The 9444-nt window shown below is 48.0% G+C and overlaps 2 long non-coding RNA genes across 2 annotated transcripts; both read left to right on the top strand.

The window, feature by feature from the left end:
• The first annotated feature begins 201 nt into the window (after positions 1 to 201).
• Positions 202 to 4434, top strand: LOC128796689 (uncharacterized). The gene is made up of 3 exons (XR_008433861.1): positions 202 to 920; positions 3550 to 3595; positions 4072 to 4434. It is a non-coding gene; the product is annotated as an uncharacterized LOC128796689 (long non-coding RNA).
• A 567-nt stretch (positions 4435 to 5001) lies between these two features.
• Positions 5002 to 6640, top strand: LOC128796688 (uncharacterized). Its single transcript, XR_008433860.1, has 2 exons — positions 5002 to 5158; positions 5782 to 6640. It is a non-coding gene; the product is annotated as an uncharacterized LOC128796688 (long non-coding RNA).
• Positions 6641 to 9444: the final 2804 nt, after the last annotated feature.

The following is a 9444-nucleotide window of genomic DNA, read 5'->3' on the forward strand; positions in this document are numbered from 1 at the left end:
CCTGCCCAGCGCTGGGTAGTAAGCGGGCACGTTGCAGCCTGGCGAAGGCAAGAAGCCTGGAGAGCTGTCACAGAGCAGAAGGGCAGCTGAGATGCTGAAAAGCAGCAAAGCAGAACAGCCTGCCTCAGCTTCAGCAGTGTGTAATTGACTGAAGGCGAAAAAGCAAGCAGCAGAGCAGCGGGCTTCTGTGCGCACTGAAGGCAATTGCAAGAATCCAGGAGCTGCTCCTTGCTGTAAGAGCCCGTCATAAGCCCCTCATTTTCCATTCTGCCTTCCGATTCCCACAAGAAAGAATCCCTTCCTCTACTGCAGTTCCGACTTAAAACAGGACACAGCAGAGGTGGAACCACTGAACCGTCATGCTGGCTGTTCCCAACAAAGGCCTGGTAAGAACTTGGCAAGGACTTTCCAAGGACTTGGCAAAGACCTGACATGGAGCCAGCACGGGACCGCGTGATGCGCGGCCTGCTTCTCTTCTAATCTCCGTTCTTAAGCCGAACGAACTTTTGGGGTGACTCCCGTGGTTCTTCATTGAAGACCCTTCATCTGCCTCGTTACCACTGTGACAAAGAAAGAATGAGAACCCTCCTCCCAAGGGCTGAGACTGAGACGCCTACTACAGGCAGGAGGGGAAATTGGTGGTCTGACCACTAATGACATGACCTGTTTCCCTTCAGTAATTTTAATGGACTCATTCTTCATTGGATTCGTCTTGCTTTGGTGGTTTCTGTGGACTCACCTGTTCCTGCGTGGCGATTACAATGGACTTTCATTGTTACACTTGTTCCCCCCTCTTTCCTCTGTGGACTATAACTGGATCCCTGAGTTATAGTCCTGAGTTCGACCAGAACTTCGGAGACTCCCCCGACACGACAGACGGATCCCCATCGTCCGGACCACTGAGGATCTCGCCTGTGTTGGTAGCTATTCCCATACCCCTCTTCTCTCTCTCTATCCTTCTATCTCCTTTCTAATCCCCCACTATCGCATTTACTCTTTTGGCCCCTAATAAAGGTGCATTTCTTATGATTAACTGACAGTCCCTTGTTGTTTGCCTTTTTTGCACTTTTGGGATCGGTGAAAAGAACCATCACGACACCCCGCAAGAAGCGGACCGTGACATTAAAATTGGTGTCACGGACAGGATTTCTGTCTAGACAGAAGGGTTGCAGCTGAAAAGGCACCCACACTGTCTTTGGAAATTTATAAAGGATCCCTTAGTGCAAAAGGCAGGACACTGTTGTTTTGTTGTTGTTGTGTGTATCTGGTCTGGGAAGGAAGGGACAACTTGAAGCAACTAAGCAGAGTCTCCCAGGCAGATTATTGTCCTTTCACCCAGCCAGGGAAGCGAAGGGTGACACAGCGAGGGCTGTGTAGTTTTGTGGAACTTAAGTTTGTAGCTCCCTGTCGTGGTTTTGGTCCCTTCACAAAATGAGTGACAATCTTAGCCTCGAAATTAAAGCTGAATTTTATGCACCACTAGCCAAACACAATGCCAGACCTTCTACGGAAGGAGAAAAATGGGCACAGAGTAATTGGTTGAACTTAGAAAATGTTATTGATAGAGTGTGTTCATTACAACATGAAACAAAATTCAAATTGGGCAAAAAGAAAATTCTCTTATGCTCAGTTTTGGGAGCTTGTCTTACGGCAGCTATAGAAAATGGCTTCGAGCGAAGAAGTGAGGAACATGCTCTAATAGACTCCCTTCAAAATCTAGTTGAAATTTTGCAAAAACAGTTCTATGAAGCAAAAGATGTGATCTATGCATTGCGAGCTGCCTTAACAGAGGAACATGTTAACAAATCACATCATGCTGATTCCTCTACAGAGCCTGAGGAGAAGGAAACTCCTCACATGAAACAAATCTATCCTCATCAAGAACTTGAAGCAGCAAGTAATTGTGGGGAACATTGCTGCCATCACTTGAGACCCTTGATTAAAACTATCTCAGTGTATAGCTATCTCAGTGATGATGATCTCCAACCTCACATCACAACCAAACACATACCATCACAACTAAACACTGCCACTGAGCTAGCTAAGCTTAAAAGGGAATATGGACACCCTCCACATGAATCAGAAACAGAATATGTTTTCCGGGTGTCCCTCACTGGTGGTGATCAAATTCAATTAACTGAACAGGAAGCCGGTGGGTACTGGGGACATGGTGTCTTCTTAACAACAGGAGAGAAAGGTGACACATGGTCCCTGACACAGCGTGCAGCTTTTTGGGCCGGGGAACAAGCCCCTTGGAAAGGGGAGATCCCATAGCTAGAATTAGTACCCCCGACCAACTCTTGGAAAATGTGCACAAAGCTGCTTGCCTGCAAATGACTCTCAAAAAAGAAATTAATTCCTGGCTTTGAATCCCTGATGCAATTACCTGTGAAGCCCGAGATAACGACCCCTTGAATTTGTGGGCTTCCAGAATCACTCAAACCTACAGCAATTCTCCTTCCAAAAACGATAGCAGCTGTATCTCCTGTAGAAAGACCAGATAGATTTCCTAGTAAGCAGAAGGACCCATTTGTTCCCCTTTATGACTTGTTGAGGAAAGGGGTGAAATGGGATTGGAGTCTTTCTCAGGAGTCAGCATTGCAATTGCTGATTTTTGAAGCAACAGCTCATCAAGCAGTTGCAGACCCCTATCCATCCTACAGATCCTTTCCAGGTGGAATGGGGATTTGCCTCCTCAGGGCTGTCAGTACACATATGGCAGCGGGGTGCTGAGGGTCTGACAAGACCTGTTGGTTTTTACTCCCGTGGTTCCAAAGATGCTGAGAAAAGATACACTACCTGGGAAAAAGGATTGTTGATGGTTATCTTAGCTTTCCTAGAAGTAGAAAAAATTGCACGAAAACAACCAATTGTATTGAGAGGCCCCTTCAAGGTTATTAAGACAGCCACTAGTGGGACTCCCCCTCCTGACGGGGTGGCCCAGAGGGCCTTAGTGAGAAAGTGGTATGCTCAGCTTGAACATTACTGTAACTTCTTCTCAATGACAGAAGGATCTGTAAAAACTTTACCAATCCAAGAAACTGAGAGCTTGGACAAACCTGCCTCTGTAATCAAAGTAACCCCTCCTTTCTGCCCCAAACAATCAGCAAACTCTTGGTTTACTGATGCTTCTGCTAAAGGGAAAGGAAAAGTATGGAAATATAGGGCAGAAGCCCTCCACTTTTCCTCTGGTGAGCAAATGATTACAGAGGGAGAAGGTAGCGCACACACTGGGGAGCTGATAGCTGTCTGGCGTGTTTTTCAACGAGAAGCACAGAATTCCTCTTTGGTCTGCATCTACACTGACTCCTATGCTCTCTACCAAATGATCCTAATAATCCAGCTCATGACCCTGGCCAACCTGTTCTGGTGGACCTCTCTTACTATAGGACTAGTAGCACTTGTGCTAAAACCCCCTCTGAATAAATATGCATGGGAAGCCTCTGGTGCTCTAGGGAAAGAGCATTGGACAAATACATGCTGGATAATTCCATCATTCTAACTTTTCTGCCTCTCGGCGGCAGAATTCTGTTGTGTTTACTTTTTCAGAAGAACTCCGAGGGACATGAAGACCACCTAATCCATGATCAAACTGGTAATACTTTTCTGCATCCTACCACAACCCCATGGCCAGAAACCAGCTGAGTGACCGTGGTCTGAACTAATTGTGGTAGCATGCAGAAAAAGTGAAAGGCTCTCTTTAAGCACAAAAAGGTCTGCACGCACCCAAGCGTACAGGATTGTTGGCACAATTTTACACTAACACAGACTGCAGAAGTGGTTTGTTTATGGGGAAAAAACACCAAAGGGCTTTCTTTTAAGTTTATAATAAATGCTGTAGCTCAATCTACTACGGTTTATACCAGCACCACTACCACCACTCGAGCCCAGCCACCAGTTATGCTTACCCCGAAAATTTTTGAAGTTGGACCATATATAATCAGGAAAACTGGCCAACAACAGATATTATTTGATCCGGCATGGTCTCTTAAACAAGTCAAATTGCTGATGCAAAACAATGTCTCAGAAATACAACCAGCTTGTTCACCCTTTTTGCAAACCTCTTTTCAGGCTTGGACAACCTGGCTGCGACAGTGGAACCCTCCTAAAAAGCGGGTGCCAAGAGACATAACTGGTGTTGTGGGAACAGAATTGGGAATCAGTTCAGAGGTATTAATGAATAAATTGGCTTCTACGACTAGAGATTTGACCAAAATACAGCAACCACTGCAGTCGTCCTTATCGGCCTTGGGAACACATCAGTGCTTGCTATCAAACATTCTACCAAATTGGGAAAAGATAAATGTGAAGGATAAAAAATTGATCATTGATGCACTTAATGCCACGCAAAGCAATGTTTCCTTAGCTCTTAGCTGTATCCAGGCTCAATTATGGATGCAGTCAGTTGCTGCCTCAATTATAAGAGAAGGTGAAGAAGGCACTTTTCCTACTGAGATTAGGAAAATAGTCTGGGACAGTGCCACTGACTTTGAAAGAGATTTCCAATCCTGGTGGAATTTAGTGAATTTTACCTATGACCCTAACACAAACACAGCCACAGCATTTTGTGCTGACCATAAGTAATGCCTCAGTGCATTTGATATTCCCTAGCATCGCATTAGGATTAAATCATGATGGACCCACTTTCGATCCTTCTGAACATAGAGAATGGGCCCGTCAAATTGATGACAAATGGCAAACTGTCAATTTAGAGTCCTGTACTATCCGAGAACAACTAGGGTTTATCTGTGAAGGTAACGCAATTATAGCTCAAGATATCTGTTTAGACACAGAACAAAATAGCTGTCATTTTGATATTCATCCTAACGAGACTTCTGAAACAGTCCTTGTATCTACAGGCAATGGGCGTGCCTGCTTCAGAACCGCTTGTGATACTGTGTTTATAGAAAGTACAGTAGTAGATACTAAAAATCATTCAAATTATTGTGCTTGCAACTTTACTAAAATTGCAGGATGTGATTTTTCTTTTGTAGCTCCAGTTACCTTACATGAACTTTTAGAATCCAATCTCATGTTGATTCACAAGCTACTGCCTACTCCCATTGGGATGAACCTTACTTTGGTAAAGCAACCATTACTTCATCAAGATCTAATAGAGATCCTAGGAAAAATCAAGGAGAATGGACAGAGAACTCTGGTAACTGTTCATCATGATGTGCAAGAAATACATCGTGTTGTAGAAAGGGTGGAAAGTGATGCCGAGCACAAGTGGTGGGATACCCTTTTCGGGTGGTCACCCACCGCCACCGGTATCCTGAACAAATTGTGCCATCCCGTTGTTGTTCTTCTGATTTTAGTTATGATTGGTTTTGTTTTATCAGTAATCTTGCTTATTGTAAATTGGAGAATGATGAAACGATGAACAAAATTAACATCTATAATTAATGCACACCACTTGGCCGACATCCTTTACACTATAGATGTTCCCAGGACTGTAGACACAAGAAGATTATAGGGTTGGTAGATATGTTTTACATCATTTTCTTTTATGATTTGCTTTAATCACTGTTTTAATTATTTTTGTTTCTTGATTATAAAATTATACTGAGTAATATCGATGATACTAGGTTTATTACTTTACTGCTTAATATTGATTATACTGGTTTATTATTTGATCAATTTATTGTTTAATTGATTAATATTGATTATTATTTAAACAAACTATTGCTGATTTAATTCTTGTCTTAGTTTTCCTGTTTTCTCTTTCCTTTCCTTTTTCTCTTCCCTTTTCCCTGGAATGTGCTGCCAACACTTGATGAGTCCTGAAGACTCCACGACGACACCATGGAACCCTGCTGATGAAGATCTTTCGAGGGCAATCGTCAGTCACGGGGTGGTGTAAGAGCCCGTCTGAAGCCCCTCATTTTCCGTTCTGCCTTCCGATTGCCACGAGAAAGAATCCCTTCCTCCACTGCAGTTCCGGCTTAGAACAGGACACAGTGCAGGTGCAACCACTGAACCGTCATGCTAGCTGTTCCGAACAAGGCCTGGCAAGAACTCGGCAAGGACTTGGCAAGGACTTGGCAAAGACCTGACGTGGACCCAGCACGGGACAGCCTGATGCGCGGCCTGCTTCTAATCTCCGTTCTTAAGCCAAATGAACTTTTGGGGTGACTCCCGGGGTCCTTCATTGAAGACCCCTCATCTGCCTCGTTACCACTGTGACAAACAAAGAATGAGAACCCTCCTCCCAAGGACTGAGACTGAGACCCCTGCTACAGGGAGGAGGGGAAATTGGTGGTCTGACCACTAATGACATGACCTGTTTCCCTTCAGTGATTCAAATGGACTCATTCTTCATTGGATTCGTCTTGCTTTGGTGGTTTCTGTGGACTCAGCTGTTCCCGCGTGGCGATTACAATGGACTTTCGTTGTTCCACTTGCTCCCCCCTCTTTCCTCTGTGGACTATAACTGGAGCCCCGAGTCGACCAGAACTACGGAGACTCCCCCGACACGACAGACGGATCCCCATCGTCCGGACCACTGAGGATCTCGCCTGTGTTGGTAGCTATTCCCATACCCCTCTTCTCTCTCTCTCTCTCCTTTTATCTCCTTTCCGATCCCCACTATCGCATTTACTGGTTTGGCCCCTAATAAAGGTGCATTTGTTGTGATTAACTGATAGTCCCTTGTTGTTTGCCTTTTTGCACTTTTGGGATCGGTGAAAAGAACCATCACGACACCCCGCAAAAAGCGGATGGTGACAGGTGGGATGCATGAAAAATAAAATCAAAACTCAGGAAGTTTGTCCTGGAACACCTTCCATTGGCATGCCAAGAGTGAATTCAAGAGGCAGGAGAGCGGCTGCCACCGTCCTGCAGCACCCTGCCAGCTTCGCACACAAGCCGGCTTCTTCGCGGCTTCGTTCTTCGCCTCTTGCAAGCTACCGCGATCTCCGGCTGCCGGAGGACAAGAAGCGGCTACTTCGCGCACAGATCACTGGAGCGGCAGCGGTGCGCTCCGAAGCGCCGCTTCTGCCGAAAGACGCCGGCAAGCGGCACTTGCTTTCGGCCAGCTCCGGAGCTGCGTATTCTGCCTCTCTAGTCGCCTACATCTTAGCCAAAAGCTTTTCCGCTCCAGTTCTCAAGGAGAAAGTGTACCAGCACTGCTCACTTAGCCCGACCTTGCCAGGAAATAAGATTTGCTGCACATTCCAAGGACACTGCACTTTCCTGGGCAAGCTGCAACCTGCTGGCAGATGGCCGTGCTCTCTGCCCACTCCTGCCCAGCTCTGGTAGTAGCGGGCACGTTGCAGCCTGGCGAAGGCAAGAAGCCTGGAGAGCTGTCACAGAGCAGAAGGGCAGCTGAGATGCTGAAAAGCAGCAAAGCTGAACAGCCTGCCTCAGCTTCAGCAGTGTGTAATTGACTGAAGGCGAAAAAGCAAGCAGCAGAGCAGCGGGCTTCTGTGCGCACTGAAGGCAATTGCAAGAATCCAGCAGCTGCTCCTTGCCAAGCACAGTCAGCTGCCTAGGTTCTTGCTTCTTGACCAACTCCCAGTTGCCCTTCTTTTCAGCAGCTGCCACCGTGTTCTCTGCATCTCGGAGCCTCTGGGGAGCAACAAGAATTTCCAAGGTGGGATGCATGACGACTATGTCAAAACTCAGGAAAGTTGTCCTGGAACACCTCCCATTGGCATGCCAAAAGTGAATTCAAGAGGCAGGAGAGCAGCAGCCACCGTCCTGCAGCTGTCTGCGAGCTTCGCACACAAGCCGGCTTCTTCGCGGCTTCGTTCTTCGCCTCTTGCAAGCTACCGCGATCTCCGGCTGCCGGAGGACAAGAAGCGGCTACTTCGCGCACAGATCACTGGAGCGGCAGCGGTGCGCTCCGAAGCGCCGCTTCTGCCGAAAGACGCCGGCAAGCGGCACTTGCTTTCGGCCAGCTCCGGAGCTGCGTATTCTGCCTCTCTAGTCGCCTACATCTTAGCCAAAAGCTTTTCCGCTCCAGTTCTCAAGGAGAAAGTGTACCAGCACTGCTCACTTAGCCCGACCTTGCCAGGAAATAAGATTTGCTGCACATTCCAAGGACACTGCACTTTCCTGGGCAAGCTGCAACCTGCTGGCAGATGGCCGTGCTCTCTGCCCACTCCTGCCCAGCTCTGGTAGTAGCGGGCACGTTGCAGCCTGGCGAAGGCAAGAAGCCTGGAGAGCTGTCACAGAGCAGAAGGGCAGCTGAGATGCTGAAAAGCAGCAAAGCTGAACAGCCTGCCTCAGCTTCAGCAGTGTGTAATTGACTGAAGGCGAAAAAGCAAGCAGCAGAGCAGCGGGCTTCTGTGCGCACTGAAGGCAATTGCAAGAATCCAGCAGCTGCTCCTTGCCAAGCACAGTCAGCTGCCTAGGTTCTTGCTTCTTGACCAACTCCCAGTTGCCCTTCTTTTCAGCAGCTGCCACCGTGTTCTCTGCATCTCGGAGCCTCTGGGGAGCAACAAGAATTTCCAAGGTGGGATGCATGACGACTATGTCAAAACTCAGGAAAGTTGTCCTGGAACACCTCCCATTGGCATGCCAAAAGTGAATTCAAGAGGCAGGAGAGCAGCAGCCACCGTCCTGCAGCTGTCTGCGAGCTTCGCACACAAGCCGGCTTCTTCGCGGCTTCGTTCTTCGCCTCTTGCAAGCTACCGCGATCTCCGGCTGCCGGAGGACAAGAAGCGGCTACTTCGCGCACAGATCACTGGAGCGGCAGCGGTGCGCTCCGAAGCGCCGCTTCTGCCGAAAGACGCCGGCAAGCGGCACTTGCTTTCGGCCAGCTCCGGAGCTGCGTATTCTGCCTCTCTAGTCGCCTACATCTTAGCCAAAAGCTTTTCCGCTCCAGTTCTCAAGGAGAAAGTGTACCAGCACTGCTCACTTAGCCCGACCTTGCCAGGAAATAAGATTTGCTGCACATTCCAAGGACACTGCACTTTCCTGGGCAAGCTGCAACCTGCTGGCAGATGGCCGTGCTCTCTGCCCACTCCTGCCCAGCTCTGGCTAGTAGCGGGCACGTTGCAGCCTGGCGAAGGCAAGAAGCCTGGAGAGCTGTCACAGAGCAGAAGGGCAGCTGAGATGCTGAAAAGCAGCAAAGCTGAACAGCCTGCCTCAGCTTCAGCAGTGTGTAATTGACTGAAGGCGAAAAAGCAAGCAGCAGAGCAGCGGGCTTCTGTGCGCACTGAAGGCAATTGCAAGAATCCAGCAGCTGCTCCTTGCCAAGCACAGTCAGCTGCCTAGGTTCTTGCTTCTTGACCAACTCCCAGTTGCCCTTCTTTTCAGCAGCTGCCACCGTGTTCTCTGCATCTCGGAGCCTCTGGGGAGCAACAAGAATTTCCAAGGTGGGATGCATGACGACTATGTCAAAACTCAGGAAAGTTGTCCTGGAACACCTCCCATTGGCATGCCAAAAGTGAATTCAAGAGGCAGGAGAGCAGCAGCCACCGTCCTGCAGCTGTCTGC

The sequence above is a fragment of the Vidua chalybeata genome, chromosome 17 (genome assembly GCF_026979565.1).
Source record: "Vidua chalybeata isolate OUT-0048 chromosome 17, bVidCha1 merged haplotype, whole genome shotgun sequence".
Taxonomy (NCBI): domain Eukaryota; kingdom Metazoa; phylum Chordata; class Aves; order Passeriformes; family Viduidae; genus Vidua; species Vidua chalybeata.